Source organism: Heterocephalus glaber, unplaced genomic scaffold (assembly GCF_053883595.1).
Source record: "Heterocephalus glaber isolate CG9 unplaced genomic scaffold, H.glaber_assembly_v1.0 deba00001497, whole genome shotgun sequence".
Classification (NCBI taxonomy): domain Eukaryota; kingdom Metazoa; phylum Chordata; class Mammalia; order Rodentia; family Bathyergidae; genus Heterocephalus; species Heterocephalus glaber.
In genome coordinates, this window is record NW_028258320.1 from 67,778,942 (window position 1) to 67,796,791 (window position 17,850).

Below are 17,850 nucleotides of genomic sequence, written 5' to 3' on the forward strand. Positions count from 1 at the left end.
CTGTGTTTCTGTGTCTTGATGCAAACAAAGACAGCAACCTTAGAGGCCTGTGTTGAAGCTGGAAAATCCCTGAGACAAATCCTGGGTTTCCTGCTTATGGGAAAGCCACTCAATAGTCGTGAATATTCATTTTGGATTTTACAGGAGTAAGAAATTCCTATTATGTACACTGAGATGTAAAGTTATATCAGGTACCATTACCTTAACAAATAGTTATAAATACTATGTACTTTTTCGCCCATGTCTATGAACTTTTCAGACACGAAACATCCAATCCTGGGCTGTAATTTCACCGTGAGATTTGTGCATAACAGTAACACTGGCCGATTGCCCCCCACAACACTTATTTTTTAAAATCTCATTTCCTATCACTTTTCTAATTACCTTCTCAATTCTCCATTCATTATACTGGAGTTTTAATTTAACGGGTATGTTTCCATTCAATCCCTGATGGAGACCTTTGTTTAAAAGGTAACCTGGGGCCCTATAAAACCTCAAGCTCTAATGAAAATTCACCCCATGTTGCCTGGTACCCTAGGTGCAATTATTATGAAGTTGCAATAGTTGAATGTTCTAAATACACAACAGACCCTCCAAGACCAGCAAGGATTGGAGCTGCCTCCCAAACTCTGCTTCCCACCAGCCTCTGTTGCGGGCTCCTCCTTTCTCAGAATTGTAGGTGTGAGGATTGCAATGCCTTGTGAAGGACAACAGAACATGGTAGGCTCACCTCAGGTGTTCCATGGCTTTAAAAGTCCAGGTGGGCTCCAACTGAAAAATAATTCCACATCTCCTGGATGCAACAAAGCATAGCATAACACTGACTCAACTTTGACCCAGGATCTGTCAATACTTAGAAATGCTAGCTAGACTTGAAAGTTTCTAATCAGTAGTTTTATTTGCAGAGGAAATATTCACTTTTTAATGGTCTGATTCTGGTGACCTTGTGGTATCAAACTGTAGGTGAAAATGGAAAAAGGCCCTGCAACACCTGTGTGGTCAGATAACCAACATGTTAGGCAAATGGGGTCTCATTTACTTAACCTTCAGAGAGCCTTTTCTGTCCACATCCACTGCCAAAATATCCATGGGAAGAAGGACATATTTGCCTGAGAATTCTAACCTTACCTGAGCAGGAAAAAATGATCTGGAAGTGATCACTGCTTGGCACCTTCCAGAACAACCATCGTTCCATAAGAAGCAGTCAGTTTAGAGGCACATATTTTTTCACTAGCTCAGATGACTTGTGCTAAGATACATAAGGGCATGTTTTCCTGGGCTGTGTTACCCAAGAGTTGATTAAAATATTGTCCAGAATGAGTACAGAGGTGTTAGTATGGGTGTGTAGACACTTATTTAAAACTGGTTATGATCTTCATTCACTCCAAGCAGAGACTCATTGAGATGAGGAGATTAAGATCAGATTTCAAAGAGGCTAAATTAGTTGGAAATGGCAGAACAGAGTAATAGAGAGGAGGAAGCTATAAAGATGAAAATCTCCAGGAATTGATATAAGGGGCTATTTGAGTTTTTGGATAAATACTAAATCATGCTTTTAGAGAGTATGGGAAAAAAATCCCAGCTACTAAGAATTTATAATATGAACAATTTCTAGAGCTCACATATGATTAAGAGTCATAAAGTTCAACAGAAAAAGGACTTACATTGAATAATCAGAGCGTTCAGTAGAAATTCCTACTCCCACAAGGTCCTAGAATAAAGGCTAATCTCAACCTGCCATAACAAATCATAAGAAGAAAATTCAAAATGTCAAGCTGAAGTTAATTAACTCTTTGTCCCTTTTAACAACAAAATTCAACTTCTACAATGTTCTTTAATGGAAATAATAATGTGCTTACTAATATAAAAATAGTAGCTCTCAGCATCCAATCACAAATTACTAAATATACAAAGAGGCACAAACTTATGACTCATCAGTCAACAAAGGAATACCAGAGTGATGGAGATAATAATGCTAGCAATGACTATGATAAATATGCTCAAGATTTAAAGCAACACATGAACACAATGGAAAGACCAATAGAAACAATTAAACAGAAAGAAAAGATCAAAATCCCGAAGACATGGTAGTAAAACTACTCAAACTGAAGTACAGAGATGGGGAAAAAAGCTGAAAAAATGAATGCAGTCTTAGTGCTCTGTATGATGATAAGCTGTTTAACACATGTGTGATAGGGGTCTTGGCGAAACAGTTCATAAAACAGTAAATTTGTTTGAGTTCTTTGACTCCTAAGAGTGAAGAATAAATTTGAGGACAAAAGGAGGTGTTTAAAAGAGGGTTTATTAGAAATAAGTTAAAAGCCCTTAGCACAAGGTCCTGAGTTCCATCCCAGGTACCAAAAAAAAAAAGAGGTAGTCAAAGTTCTCCATCCTGATCTTGTATAAACGGAGTGCAGGAAGAAGCTGGGATTTTTTAAAAATTCGAAAGGAAAACTGAATATCTTGCATCTCTGTTCAAGAAGGGGTTGTCTAACTTAGCATATTTTGGATAAAAGACTTCTTCCTGGAGGGAAGAGTCCTATTTCTCTATTCTTATCCCAACCTTTCATCCTTTGTTCTTGTGTTGTTTTCTTTGCAGCTCTAAGCTTGGCTTAGCTGCTTGAATTAGTTCGTAACCTGGGTGAGCCATTTTATAATAATTTCTTTTAGCTTAATGGCTGCTTGTTTAACTCTTTCATACTATCCTATCTTAAGCTTCTCTAACTGCCTATTTATAGTTATTTATAATAACCAAACTAAGCAACTAGACTGGGGGCAAGTATTAAGTAAAATATGTGAAGACATAATGGTTGAAAAATGTCCAACGTTGAGTTTTATAAAGAAACACACATGTCCATTCTCAGCAAACTCAAACAGTATAAATTCAATGAAAACAACACAAAGACACATCATGGTAAAATTGCTGAAACCCAACGACAAAGAAAAATAAATCTCAAAGGCAGAAAGAGTGGGTGGGAAGATGTATCACATACAAGAAAAACAAGGGGGTAAGAATGATTCAAAAATTCTCAATGGAAACAAGCAAGCCAGAATGTTATTCACAGCTGAGTTAGGTAGAAATATTATAGGCAATCTGATAGGGCTAGGTCCTTGACAGAGTTAGGACAAAGGTAAAACACACCACAACTGCAGCCAGAGACACATCTATTGGAGACCAGACCTCAAGATAATAACAAGATGACCAGGCCTGTATACTTCCTCAAAGGACAAACACTGGGCCTAATGAGGTCTAGATAGACATCAGCCACCCTGGTAGATGACCAGACACCTCTGGACCCAATATTTCCTAGGAGAAGTTTTTGTTCTTTCTATCCACACTTGTTATGTGACTTTTTTTCCCAATTGGACCACTATTACCTAAGTAACTATACTTGTAACCTTATTCCTTGATGATGGCTGTGGCCCACATTGTACCCATGTGGATTTTACTCCATAAAACTCCCCTATAGAATAGCACTCTCAGCTACCTATTCAGGTCCCCTCCTACCTCTCAGAAGCTATTTTATCAATGAATATCTTCCTACTCTTAACCTCCATTGTTCCTAAAATTTATTCTTCTATTTTTAGAGAATAGTAGCTCAAAGTATCAGGCACCTAACAGATAGGGAGATATAATATTTCATATTTCATCTCCAGTATTATTTCCTGTATCAAGAAGACTATGAAATAGCTTATTTAAAGCATTGAAAGTCATAGAACTAAATTCTATAAAAGATAAAGTTAAACCTTCTAGTCGAAAAATGGGAGAAACTCTCTAAAAGGAAGAAACTCAGCTATCTTAGATTAGGTAAAGATTTCATAAAAAGTACTTTATAAGAACATATAAACTGGGCTTAATGAAAATTAAAAACTTTAAGTGGTGGTTTATATGCCTTGGCTGTTACCACCTGCCAACTCTTGGCTGGCTCTTCATTTTGTTTCCTTCAGCACAGAACTATAGGGGAGCCCACCACCTAACTGGCCTGATCTTGGATGAGGCCAGTGCCCTTGGCAAGAAGTAAAAAATCTGAAGTCTTCTATATTTCATCTCAGAAAGTCACAAAAATGAGATCTGAGCAGGAGGAGGAGTACCCCTCCCTCACATGAGCAAACAGATCCCTGCCCAAAGCACAACACCTCCTGATTCAAGAACACAACCACCCACTAATTCCAAGCTGGCCTTATATTTTGCTTCCCCACAGCATTGCGTAACAAACATAAGAGCTAACCAACTGGCCTAATCCTGGACAAGGAGAACACTGAGGGCAGGAGAAAGCAACCAGTCCTCAGTACTCATGAGCATTAAGTCTAAGAGCCCACTTGAATCCCTGACCTGAAGCCTACATCCAAGGAGACCAGAGAGCTGACTGCATTCCTTATCTGCCAGTAGGAATGACGACATGCCTTGGCTTGGACAGTAACGACAATCTGGGGGAAATGAACAGAGGCACCTCTGGTGCAGGGAGGGTACCTCAAAAACCCATAGGTTGAACATGGCAGAACGTTCCAGCACCATAGGGGGCCCACCTGCATGGGAGAAGCAGGGATTCTGCATCCATGTGAAGGCATACTGGGACTGAAGGAAGGCACCCCAAACCCATATGAGAGAGCTCAGACACTCTTTATTTCTTCTTCAGTTTCCCACCCCTTCCACCTTTACTAGTACTAGGCTTTATGAAACTCTAGATAAATAGTTAATGTCATGCTATTGCTGTTGAATACCATGCTCTTGTTCCACTTAGTAGACATTTACTGTAGATGAACAGTAAGTCAATATTTGGTTTACCTTAGCATTCATACTATAATTATAGATATATTTTCTTTTTTATTAAGTTTATTGGTACATTTTAGGTATAAAATACAGTTACATTCATCATTGGGATCTTGCACCATTACATGAGTATCTTGGTTCTTATTTTTTCCCCTTCCCCTGTCCTCCCTCACCCCCTTCACCCTTCCCTATTTGCAAAGACTTTGTTTCCATTTTTTTCCTTTTCTCATATTTTTTCCTTTCCCTTTTTTCCCTTCCCCTACCCCTCCCAATTCCCCTGCTCTTTTAGAACTTTTCTTCCTGTTACACAATATCAGTTATACATTTTTAAAATTGCAATATTAAAATCTAGGAGACATTACCACAGATCTTACAGAATTTAAAAGGATATAGAAAGCATATTACAAAAATATTTTTTGAAATAAATTTGACAACTTCTAAGAAGTACCTTGGATAACAAATTTATGAAATGAACTCTGGAGGAAATGTAAAATTTGAATAGCACCTATTAAAGAAAGTATATTCTTAGCTTGAAAACCTACCTATATGACAACAGCAGGCTCATATACATTTTAACTGATGAATTATATCAAACATTTAAAGCAGAAAAAAGAAGGAACACTTCTCCCCTCATTTTGTTAAATCAATATTGTGCTAATCCTAAAACTGGATAAAGATAATAGAAGAAAAAAGTATGAACATAGATAGAAATTTGTTTAACAAAACAAACTCTTAGAAGTAAGATCTGGCAGGATGTAGAAAGTGGTTTTGTTATAGGGATGGCAGTGTTGGTTCAGCATTGGAAGATCCACCCCCATAAGTCATCATTTTAACAGAGGAAAGGAAAATCCATATGATCTGTCAGTAGTTGCAGAAAAAGTATTGGACTAAATTCTGCAACTGTTCATGGTAAAAGCTATCAGGAGACTAGAAGTAGAACAGAAACTTCTCAACAGATTAAAGACATGTACTCCATATTTCCAGCAAAAATGCCTTATATGAATGGAAAAGATACAATGCTTTCTCCTTAGGGTGGGGAACAAGGACAGATATGCTTACTCTTCATCTGTCCATTAAAGTTTGAAACATAGGCCCAAACCAAAATAGTCTGGCAATAAAATGACACAATTAGGATAGGATTGGCAAGGTAGAAGCAAAATCTTTATATGTAGATAAAATGATGGTCTACAGAGAAAATACTAAGAAATCTCTAGGAGCCCCTAGAACTTGTGTCTGAATTTGGCAGGATTAGAAAACATAAGATATATATATATAAAAATTCAGGTCTGTGTATACTTGCTATAAATGAAGAATTAGATATTGAAATTTGAAAGTTATGTAGGAGTACAAAAGATCTAGAGAAGTAAAAAGAAAAAAAAAAGAAAAAAAAGTGTTGGGAGACATTTATTACCTAATTTTTAGACTTCCTCTAAAGCTACAGTAATCAAGGGAGTGTTGGTGTAAGGAAAGACATATAGACCATTGGAATAAAACAGAGAATCTAGAAATAGAACCACACATATATGGTCCACTGAGTTTTGAAAGATTGTTTAACATTAACATTTTATAGAATATAAGCTCAACTCAAGAGCAGAGGAAAAGATAGTGTTTTCAGCAAATGGTACTAGAACACCTGTTACCCATATGTAAAAAATTAACTTCAACCCTTTATTTAAATACATAAAAATAACTTGAAAGGATCTATGAACCTAAATATGAAAGACTAAAACTATAAAACTTTAAGAAGAAATTATAAGGGAAAATGTTCATGAATTTAAGGTAGGCAAGAATTTCCTAGGATACAAAAAACATGATATATAAAAGAAAAAAATTGATAAATGAAATTCCATCAAAATTTAGAACTTTAGGGCTGGGGATTTAGCGCAGTGGTTTCGTTGCCTGCTGTGCAAGCGCAAGGACCTGAGTTTGATCCTCAGTACCAAAAAAAAAAAAAAAAATTAGAACTTTAAATGACATCATTAAGAAAATGAAAAGTAGTCCTTAAACAGACCATATTTATAATACATATAACCTATGACCAGAATATATAAAGAACTCTTATAGCTCATTAATAGACAACCCAATTAAAAAGTAGACACAAGAAGATGATAAATAGCCAGTATAACACAAGGAAAGGTGTGCAACACTAGAATCAGAAAAATATTAATCAGTACAATAACAAGATCATATTATACACTCATTAGGGAGATGAAGTTAAAATTTTAAAAGAACAAATGTCAGCTTAGGAGTGAACCAGTTAGAACTTTCTAATACTGCTAATGGGAATGTAAAATGATAAAACCATTTTGGAAAACAAAATAGAAATTTCTTTCTTTTTTTTTTTTTGGTACCAGGAATCAAACTCGGGTCCTTGCACTTGCGAGGCTGGCAGTGGAACCACTGAGCTAAATCCCCGGCCCAGAAATTTCTTGTATTACTGTTAAGAACCAACAGTTCTGTTCTTAAGTTTTTACTTAAGAGGAATGAAAACCCATGTTCACAATAGATTTGTACATACAAATTGACTGTCCCTTATCTGAAATTCTTAGGACCAGAAGTGTTCAGATTGTGGTTTGAAATCCACTTTATCTGCAAAGAGGATAGCTACTCCTGCTTTTTTTTGGGTTCCTGTCCCATGAAGTATTGTTTTCCACCCTTTAACTTTCAATCTATGAGTTTCTTTTTGAATGAAGTGTGTTTCTTGTATGCAGCATATTGTTGGATCTTGCTTCTTGACCCATTCTGCCAGTCTATTTCTTTTGATTGGTGAATTGAGACCATTAACATTGATGGTTATAACTGATAAGTATTGACTTATCATTGTCATGACTTTTTCTTTTTGTTGGATTCTCCCCCTTTGCGTTTAATTTGTCACGCCCAATGGATTCATTCTGCTGGGCTTCCTGGGGTTGTGATCCTCATTGTCTTTTCCCAGGATACTGTCTAAAATTTTTCGGAGTGCAGGTTTGGTATTCATGAAGTTCCTAAGGTGGCCTTTGTCATGAATGTATCTTATTTCTCCATCAATTTTGTTTGTTTGTTTGGTTGGTTGGTTGGTTTTGGTACTCGGGATCAAACTCAGGACCTTGTGCTTGCAAGACAGGAGCAGAAATCACTGAGCTAAATCCCCAGCCTGAATGGGCACTATTCTTTCTTTTTTTTTTGGTACCAGGGATCGAACTCAGGACCTTGCACTTGTGAGGCAGGCAGTGTTACCACTGAGCTAAATCCCTGGCCCTCTCCATCAATTTTGAAAGATAGTTTTGCAGGGTACATCAATCTGAGTTGGAGGCTGTTTTCCTTTAGGGTTTGGAATATGTCACTCCAAGCTCTTTTTGCCTTGAGGGTTTGTGTTGAGAAGTCTGCTGTGATTCTGATAGGCTTTCTTTTGTATGTGATCTGTTTTTTTTCCTTTAACTGCTTGTAGAACTTTGTTTTTCTGTTGGGTTTCTGGAATCTTAACAATTATATGCCTATATGTAGATTTTTTTTTGATCAAGGATAGTTGGAGTCCTGTATGCCTCACTTATCTGTATATCAAGTTATAGATATATTTTCTGTGGACAGTTGTGATACTTTATTGAGTTAGTCAATATCAAGTTTGTATTTCATGCTATAATTGATGTTCATTGAATTACTATGGTCAAGGTAATAGCTTTGTTATTGATTTTCTTTTTCTTTTTTGGTACTGGGGATCGAACTCAAGACTTTGTGCTTGCAAGGCAGGCGGGGAGAACCACTTAGCTAAATCCCTGGCCCATTAATTGGTTTTCTAAAGATGACAATATCTAGATTACCTTAGGATCATTAACAATACTGTGGCCTATTTTGGGAGAACCAATTCCTGGGCCAAATATACTGTAACCACTCATCTCAAATAAACAGGGGTGGTTGTATTATAGACAGCTAAGTTATTTAGAAATATTATAGGCATTCATACTTGGCTAGGCCTGCAGACAAAAACAGGGCAGAAGAAAAGTGTAGCTGGAGGCACAATCATTGAAGGTCAGGGTTTGAGACAAAGAGAAATGGCTACACCCACATACTTTCCCTAGGGATGAACAGCAGTGATTGATATTCTAAAGAGGCATCAACTGCCTTGGGTGGGGCAATAAAACCTCCCTAGCCCATTCCTTCCAGGAAAAGTCCTTGTTCATTCCAAGTATGCTTGCTATGTGACTTGCTTCCCCATGTGATCCTCATTTAATCTATATTACCTAAGTGACTATATTTGTAATCTTATTGGTTGACCATAGTTTTGTCCCACCTTATACCCACCTTGGGATTTTCCATTGGATCAATAGTACCTAAGCAATTATACCTGTAATCTTATTAGTTGACTAAAGTTTCATTCCACCTTATACCCACCTCACCTCGTGGTTGTGTTCTATAAAACTCCCTTGAGAAGCAGGGTCACTGGCCACCCTTTCAGACTCCTGTCTCTCTTAGACAGAAGCTATCTTTCCTTCAATAATTACTTTCTATTCTTAACCTCCATTGTTCCTAGAATTCATTCTTCGATTTTAGAGAACATGAACTCAGCGTATCAGATACGTAGCAGGTTGAGAGTTATATTTCCCTTATACTATTTGGCTAATTTGGAGGTCCTATATCATCCCTATATCATATTCCTTATATCATTTGGAGGTCCCACCGAGATAAGAGATAATTGAAAGGAGGTAAGAGTTGCTTTTGTTTTATGGATTCTGGATTGTGACTTACTTAGGTAATTAAAAATTGTATTCCCTGAATTTTTATGCCTTATTTCTCTTTTATGCATTTTCTTTTGTTAAAATGATGGTACATTTAAATTGAGAACATGAAAAGATAATGATCTTTCTTTGATAAGACATTTTTACTGTTGCAGGCAAAGTTTTATATTCCTGTTTTATATGTGCTGCCTTCAGACTTGCTTGATCTGTTTGAGTTGACTGCTGTAGTTTATTTTAAACAGCGCTAGGAAAAAGTAATGTTAGAGTGCCATCTGGTGGGCATTGATACTAACTACAAGGTAAATTTATAAAATGCTGTAAAATGGGTCTTTTATGAACTCTAGTTCATATTTAGGAAATATACACGCCTAATAATAAATCACAGGACCTCATTTGCCAATTAAAAGGAAATAGGCTGGCATCCCTTCTTAAGAGTTGGGGACAGGTTTCACTGGAACAAACTGACCCAATCTTTCCCTACACTCTAGAGGAAATGTTGTGTCTGTCCTGCCTCAGTTTCCTTTCTGATCTGATCTTCTGCTGAAAAGAAGACAGTCTTAGCTCTTGAGATTCCCCATTCTCACCTTTCCAGGCTGAAAATGATGACTCATGGGCAAATTGTCTCAATAACTCACTGTGAGCATGAGTTTTTCTGATTTCATTTCTGATCTTTTTCTGCCATTTTGTACTTTTTTTTTTTAGAGGCATGTAAGATTAAAGAGAAAGGAACCCTAAAGTGTCCCAACCTTCTCCTCCTGAAAACTTTAAGTTGAGCCTTAGAAATGAGTGCTTGTTAACACCAAAAACAGAGAAGTCATCTTAGATGAAGATAGCTCAGGCCTTTATCTGTTCCTTATAGAACTCTAACAAACATCTGGATTCCTTCCTGGAGACAAATCTCTGGTTGCATGGAACTGGTGGAAGCTGAGAAGACAACTGAGGCATCATGGCCTGAGTAACTCTCTGGCAGATACCCAAAGGTTCCTCAGTGGAAGCTGAGTCCCAACAGTCTGACTGGGTTGCCAGCAGAAAAATCTCCACTTATCTATCATCCCTACCTAAAGTCCTCAGTGATCCTCAGGTATCCTCTGTCCCAGAGTGACATGAGATGATGCTGTTAGAGCCCTTTCTTAAGCCTCCTTTAAGAGGTGAGCTACAGGTTTAGACTTTTCTCTCTCTGCTAGTAAGGTAGACCCTCATGGGGCCAGGCAAAATAAAAAGTAACTCTCTAGATTCCCTTAGAAATCTTTGCTAGAACAAAGGTCTAAGTTAAGAACCCCCCCCCCTAAATTTTTTTTTCAGTCCAGCTCACTGAGAGTTAACTTTAGAACTCCTTATGGCTAGACTACACTTCTCTAAAGGAGGTCTTAGGCTGAGGCAGCTTGCAACAGTGGTCTACCTTTCACAGATGAGAAGAGCTATCCAAGAATTGATTTACATTTGTGTTCTACATATGCTAAGAAGGAGTACAAAGGGATTTTTAACCACCCTTTCGCTTCATGTGCATGTAGGAAACTGATAAATTTGCTAAGATGTGAATTGTGGTTGTTAGGTGATGAGTATAAGTTTTAATCTGTGAGTTTCATGAGTGTGTTGCAGATATGGAAATATAAAAATTTTTAAATGGATTTTAAAATCCATTGCTGGTAGGAAAAATTGCCTAGGTGATTAAGTAGATAAAATAAATGTCTCAGGGACTTTGTCCTGAGCCCCAGGGAAAACTTCACTCTATCTGTCTCTGGAGGCGAACTCTTTTGCAGGCTGAGAGTGCTCAAATTTTCCCATTGATCTATTTTTCTCACTCTCTTTCAAAGAATTGGAATGCAGTGGTTTAGATCTCTTGATTATTGGTTTTGCTAGCAATGCGTCTTTCTTTAAATGATTGTTACAGCTGAAATCAATTGTAACTTTTGCTTTTAAAAACACCTGCTGGAGTTAAAAATTCAAGTTCCCAGAGAAGATAGGATCGCATGCCAGTAAAAGGAAGGAAGTCTGACCCAACCTAGCTCCTGATCGCTGTCCAGACAGCATCCACTTGCCCCATGGCTGAGTCACTTGGAGGACGTCTTCAGAATATAGAAATCAAGTAGAAATAGTGAGACACCTATTCTTGCTCTTGTATATCAGAAATGGGGAGCTCAATGTCAAAATCTCGTACTCCTTTAAAATGTATCAAGAAAACAGCAATAAAAGCTGCTTTGGGGTCACCCCTTGCTGAGGAGGGAAAGTCCTCCAATGCTGTTAGAATAAAAAGATCTGAGTAGGTGACAAAAGGTGTCAAGGTGACTGACAGAGGCTGAGTGGAGGAAGAGGGCATGAAGTTGCCAAGATTCTTAAGACAAAATGGAATGCAGAGAAAATATTATGAGTAAAAGGTTTTTATTCCTTTCAATTCTTATTGCAAGAAATCTCTTTTGATTGCCCTATAAAAGTTCTAACTAGTCTTATTTATAGTTACAAACTGTACAATATATATAAAAGGGTTATTATAATTCAACTTGGCCAACACATCTGAGTGCACTCAGGTTTGTAAATAAATCATTTTATGTGTGCTTGTCCATCTGTCTATCCAATCTATAACCAGTTACAATAGTTACAGCTGTTTTATTTGAGCTCAACAAGTTTTTCTTCTTTTTGCCTTTTTGGATTTTTAAGGTGCTCATCTATAAGTTAAGCTGGCATGTAGATAAGTGTCATTAGAGTTAAGGACATGTTTCCGCCCAGGTTTCCAGCTGATCAAAATGCTGCTGAGACTGATTTTACAAATACAATACATATTGTTGTCTGTGTACAATTGGGAGTCCTTCATTGGTCAAAAATAATGTGTTAACTGTTATGATCTGGTTCTCATTGGTCATCTAAAATTTCTTAAGACAATTAAATGGAGATCCCTTGTACTTGGGAAAATGGCTGGACAGGGTTCTCCTCAGTGAACAAAGGAGCAGCTGCCTGGAAATGTCTTATTCCAGCCTCTGTTCACTAATGGGGCTTCAATAGTTTCCATAGCCTTATAGGAGACACACCCCAATAAACATTAATAAACATATTATTGTAATAGGTTTACATTGGTTATCATCAAAAGATTAAGTTTTCTGTGAGTAAAACAATAAGGTTTTCTTATTAAAAGATCCCCTTAGTATAAAAATAAATTAAGAAACAAAGGTTTCCATACAGCTGTGACGTTCATTATTGCTAATCTCATGGTGTACTAAATGTATTCATCCCTTCTGGGTGTACAGGTCTCCTAAAATGTAAAACTAGGACTGTTTATGATGACAACCTTTTTCTTAGACTCAAATATCTGCCTTTCTCTTGTGCTCCAGCTACTGTGACCAGAGGTATATGTCAAATCAGCATGAGATAATCAGTCACATGATAGTTCTTTTAAAAAAGCATATGTGATGTGTATGTTATCTATGTATCACTGCACTTAGAGATGCTTAGATGCTAAGCAGTTCAGAAAATGTCACATGCTTCTTCTATGACATCGTATTACAGGATAACAAATTAGGTGAGAGCTTCTTTGTGCAGTAGATAGACACGATTAACTAAAAAGTTCTTCTATACTAAGATAGGCATTTATATGTGTTTCAAAGATATCATGATTGTCATGCTAAAATATGTTTTCTCTATAAAACTTTATAATTGTTATCTGTTAACATTCTATAGAAGTTCAACTTCTAAAACAACCATAATTGATAAAAATAACACTCCTCTGGCTATACTTTGTATTTCAAAGTGCTTGATATCCAAATCAAATTATACTAATTAAAGCTCACTGTTCCCACTACGATACTGATGAAAGTAATCTACTCTTCTGGGTGTTCAACAACTAAAGTTTAGAGACCAGAACTAGAGAGGTAACAGGGCTAAGAGACCAGCCAATATTTTGGGCCTGGCCCTCTAAGGTCAGTGAGGACCCAGAACATGAGAGAAACTTTTCTACAGGATCCTACAATTTTAGTGAGTCACTCAATCTCCTGAGCAGGGATATTGCTGGACCCCAGAGGACAGAAATCAACAAATGCATAGTGTGCCGAAGGAGGGTCATCAAGAGAAAAAGTCTCCCATGCTTTCACAGAAAGCAACATGGTCAAGCCAGACCATGACCAATCCTGACAGCCAACACTGACAGGATCTGAGAGGCTCTGTACAGGGTTCCAAAAGTAATGCCTGAGGAGACTTACCTGACCTCATTAGACAGGGAGAGGTTAATTTTGATTAACACAGATCTCATTTTAATTTGGTCTTAAACACCCAGTAGAAAAGTATAGCCAAAAAAGATATAAAAACAATATCATAGTACTAAAAGCTAGATATAAAAGGGGGCTCCAATCGCTGACCTCTTTTGACAGTTTCCAGCTACACCAGTAGCTGACCACTATTATGGTTCAGTGAGGCTAAACGACTGATAAAAGGCTATAAAATCTCAACAAGAATCTTTACGTTCTTTAGCTAAAGTTGTCCTTCAAAACCACCAAACTCTCCATCTCCTTACAACTAAAATTAGAAAGATTTGTGACAAAAATATCAGACTTATAGATAACTTCCATCAGTAGAGGGGCCTAAGATCCAACCAGCTACAATTGTTACTCCAGTCCCTTAGGACCAGTGTCTAGACATGGCTCTTTCCTCAACCTGCCTTTCCATTCTAATGTTCATGCTTTGATTATATATGCCTTAATATCTGAGAAAATTTGTTTGTTCTTGCCTAGAGGCTGCCAAACTCCAAGTGATCATACAGATGAAACTAATGACAAATGTGCAAGACTCCTTTTATCAGGGTCCACCAGATTGACCTTGTAAAGAGAGTTCATAACTGTTAAACTCCAACATGACTTCTGTATGAGCCCCCTTTGATTAGCTCCCTGGAGAATATCTCTGAATGTCAATTACAACTATGACCCCTTTCATCCTGAAGTACCCAGAATGGTCATCACCCTGTGGCTCCTCACGGCAGTTCAGGGTACCTCGTCAGAGGGGTGAATATTATAGACCATTAAGTTAGGTAAGAATATCAGATAGGGCTAGGACCTCAAGAGAGTCAGGGAAAAGGTAAAAACACATTACAATTGTGGCCAGAGACACATCTGTTAGAGGCCAGGCCTAATGATAAAGACAAAATGACCAGGCCTAAGCTAAATAGTAACACCTGGCCTAATAAGGCTAGATAGACATCAGTCACCCCGGTGGCTGAGCAAGACCCTTGGGCCTATCATTTCCTAGAAAAAAGTCTTTGTTCTTTCCATGTACACTTGTTACATGACTTGTTTCCCCACTGGATCACTATTATCTAATTGACTATACTTGTAACACTAGCGGTTGTTCATAGCTTTATACCCATGTGGTTTTTGCTCTATAAAACTTTCCCTGAAAGGTAGGGTCCTCAGCTATGCATTTGGGACCCCCTCCTGCTTCTCAGGAGCTAGCCACTCAATAAGCATTTCCTACTCTTAACCTTCATTTTTTCTGTTTTGTTTCATTTTTTTTTGGTACTGGGGATCGAACTTGGAACCTTGTACCTATGAGGCAGGCGGTGGAACCACTGAGCTAAATCCCCAGCCCAACCTTCATTGTTTTAAAACTTCATTCTTCAATTTTAGAGAATATGAACTTGGCCTATCAGGTAGCTAATAGGTTCGAATTATAATATATTCCTTATATCATTTGGAGGTCCTATTTCATCTCCTACATTATCTCTGTATCAGGACCATTTGACTATAATGCCAGAAGTCCCTTTTGTACACACTAAATAATAATTTCTTATATTATGTCAATGATACTATGTAACATTCAACAATATCATCTGATAAGGGAATGTGTCTGATAGCTCATTCTTTGTTTTCTCTCCAAAAATATGTTATCATCATCACTGTGGCTGAGTTTATAGACTCCTCTCTGATACTGTGATTTGCAACAGTTTTCACGACAAGAAATGTAATTTTAAATAAATTCCTGTGTAGTCTGGGGTTGATTTCCACTATTGGTGACAAAATTAATTGATTTCATTCTGGAAAGCATTATTTGTTGTTTCTTCTGGAAAAAAAACCACTCTACTTTTCCAATCAGACTGATTCAGTGTTTGAAAATATTGTGAAAATAGCAGTATTATCAATTCTGTTTTTTTTTTTTTGGTACTGGGGATCAAACTCGGGTCCTTGCACTTGCGTAGCAGGTGGCAAAACCACTGAACTAAATCCCCAGCCCTCAATTCTGCTTTTAACAACTATGACTAAAATCATTGCAAGTAAGTGGTGGTGTTTAGGACACTGTACAGAACAAATGAATGTGCTTGTCACGTAATCCAGCTTTAGCTCATCATTATATTTTCCACTTGTTGTAAAACAAAGGTTCATAGGTGAGATTCTCACTGGAGTCCTCTCCACTATTGGTTCATCAGCTTATTCTGAGCCACATATATGTATTGCAGTTTTTATCACTGCTTTTTCGATTCAAGAACCATAGTAAGCCAATGGTTATTTATTTATTTATTTATACCGCTTCAAAATAAGACGACAACCTAAAAGAATAGGCATGATATAAGATGAAAATTTAACACATACACATAAATTATGTGAAAAAACTGTACCCCAAAAAACTGTTCTCTAGTAAGGAAATGGTGCTATGGCCAGAAATCCATATACATTTTACATCTCAAATGTGTCAAATGTAGGTGAACAAAGTAGTTTCTTCGCATTTTTTTACTAAAACTGACAAACCATCTAGATCAATGCTAAGAATGGTCCCAATTCCCTATCTCTATTCATGCTTTTTTGCAATATGACCTTTATTTACTTCTGTCAAATGATACATTTTCTTCATCCATCTTTGAATTCAGCCTTACCTTGTGATTTTCTTTGTTTAATAAAATGTGATGAAAATGATACTTGCTAGTTGTAAGCCTGGCTTCCATAGGTCTTTCTGGATTACATTCATTTATTTGGATCCAAGGAAGCCCTAGATCAAGAGCTCAGGCCAACCTGGTATAGGCAGAGAGATCATGTGGAGGAGATCCAAAGCAGACAAGGCCGTATTAAGGCAGCTCTCTGCCAACCTGTCAGCTCATCTCAGACACATGTATAAGAACAAACAAGATCAGCAAACTAACTGATTGAGCATCTGTTTTCTAGTTGATGGGTCACGCTTTGAGAAATATCAAATTAGAGAGAAAACTCCATGAAGGTTATATTTCTAACATTAGATTTTCGATACCCAGACTATGGCCTGGGCCATCATTAACCCTCTCTACATACTTAATGAATTAAGGAATTTATCAGTTCCCCACCATTATCTCCAAGAACATTTAAATTCACATATTCTCAAATCTGATCAATATCTATTATCAGACTTTCAAGCAAAGTAAGAGAGAGATTCACTCTGTCAACATAAATTGCATTAGACAAAATAGTAGTAGCAGATATTAAAGCAAATATAGCAAATAGTTTAAATAGTATGTTCACTATACTTGTTAGGTATCAACTACCTGTAGACCTTGCATTAGGAAGATTTTCAGTTACATCCCTGGACACAGGGAAGAGAACTGAGATAAATGGGCAATGTGGGCTATGGGTTAGGAGGAAGAAATGGCAGCAAATATGCTTTATATTTTCCAGTCACATCTTAAAGGTGATCACTGAAACAATAAAAAAATTAAAGGCCTTAGTCCTTATTTACACTTTCAGTTTCTCACACTAGAGAAACTATTTGGTATTTAGATTGTTTTATTGCTGCTGTTTAGTTTAGACTCCTGGGTATGTTTTGTGGCTCTTGGGGCATGCTCTCCTTCCTTCTCCAGAAACTGTGAGTATAATAAATCTTTTACTTTTGTATCCTTCTCTGAGTACAATTGCTGTAGCTGTGTTAGTGTGATCTAAGGGGGATCTAGAGTGATGTTAGGGGTATTTCCTCCCCCATTTACAACATAGGGCCCACCTGGGTAATCTAGAATAATCTCCCTATTTCATTTTTATTTTTATTTCTTTTTAAATTTTTATTTTATTGGTACATTTTAGGTATACAATATAATGACTTTCATCATTGGAAATTTGCACCTTTACATAATCTCTCTTGGTTCTTATTTTTCCCCCTTCCCCTGCCCTCCCTTCAACACCTCCACCCTTCCCTATTTACAAAGACTTTGTTTCCACTTTTTCCATTTTTCTCATATTAATTCCATTCTCTTCTTTCCTTTCTGCTACCCCTCCCACTTCCTCCTCCCCTTTGCCCCTTTTCTTCCTATTTCACATTATCTATTATACCTTTTAGTCTTTATTTACCCTTTCACTTTCTCACACTAGAGAAACTATTCGGTATTTACACGTGTGTCCTGTTTATTTCACTTAAGAGTATCGCCTCAATGTGCAACCA

The 17,850-nt window shown here is 37.2% G+C and overlaps 1 long non-coding RNA gene across 1 annotated transcript in view; it reads right to left on the reverse strand.

Annotated features, from left to right (window-relative positions):
- Positions 1-17,850, reverse strand: part of LOC110347864 (uncharacterized) — a 71,634-nt gene that overhangs the window by 8,055 nt on the left and 45,729 nt on the right. The window lies entirely within an intron of this gene.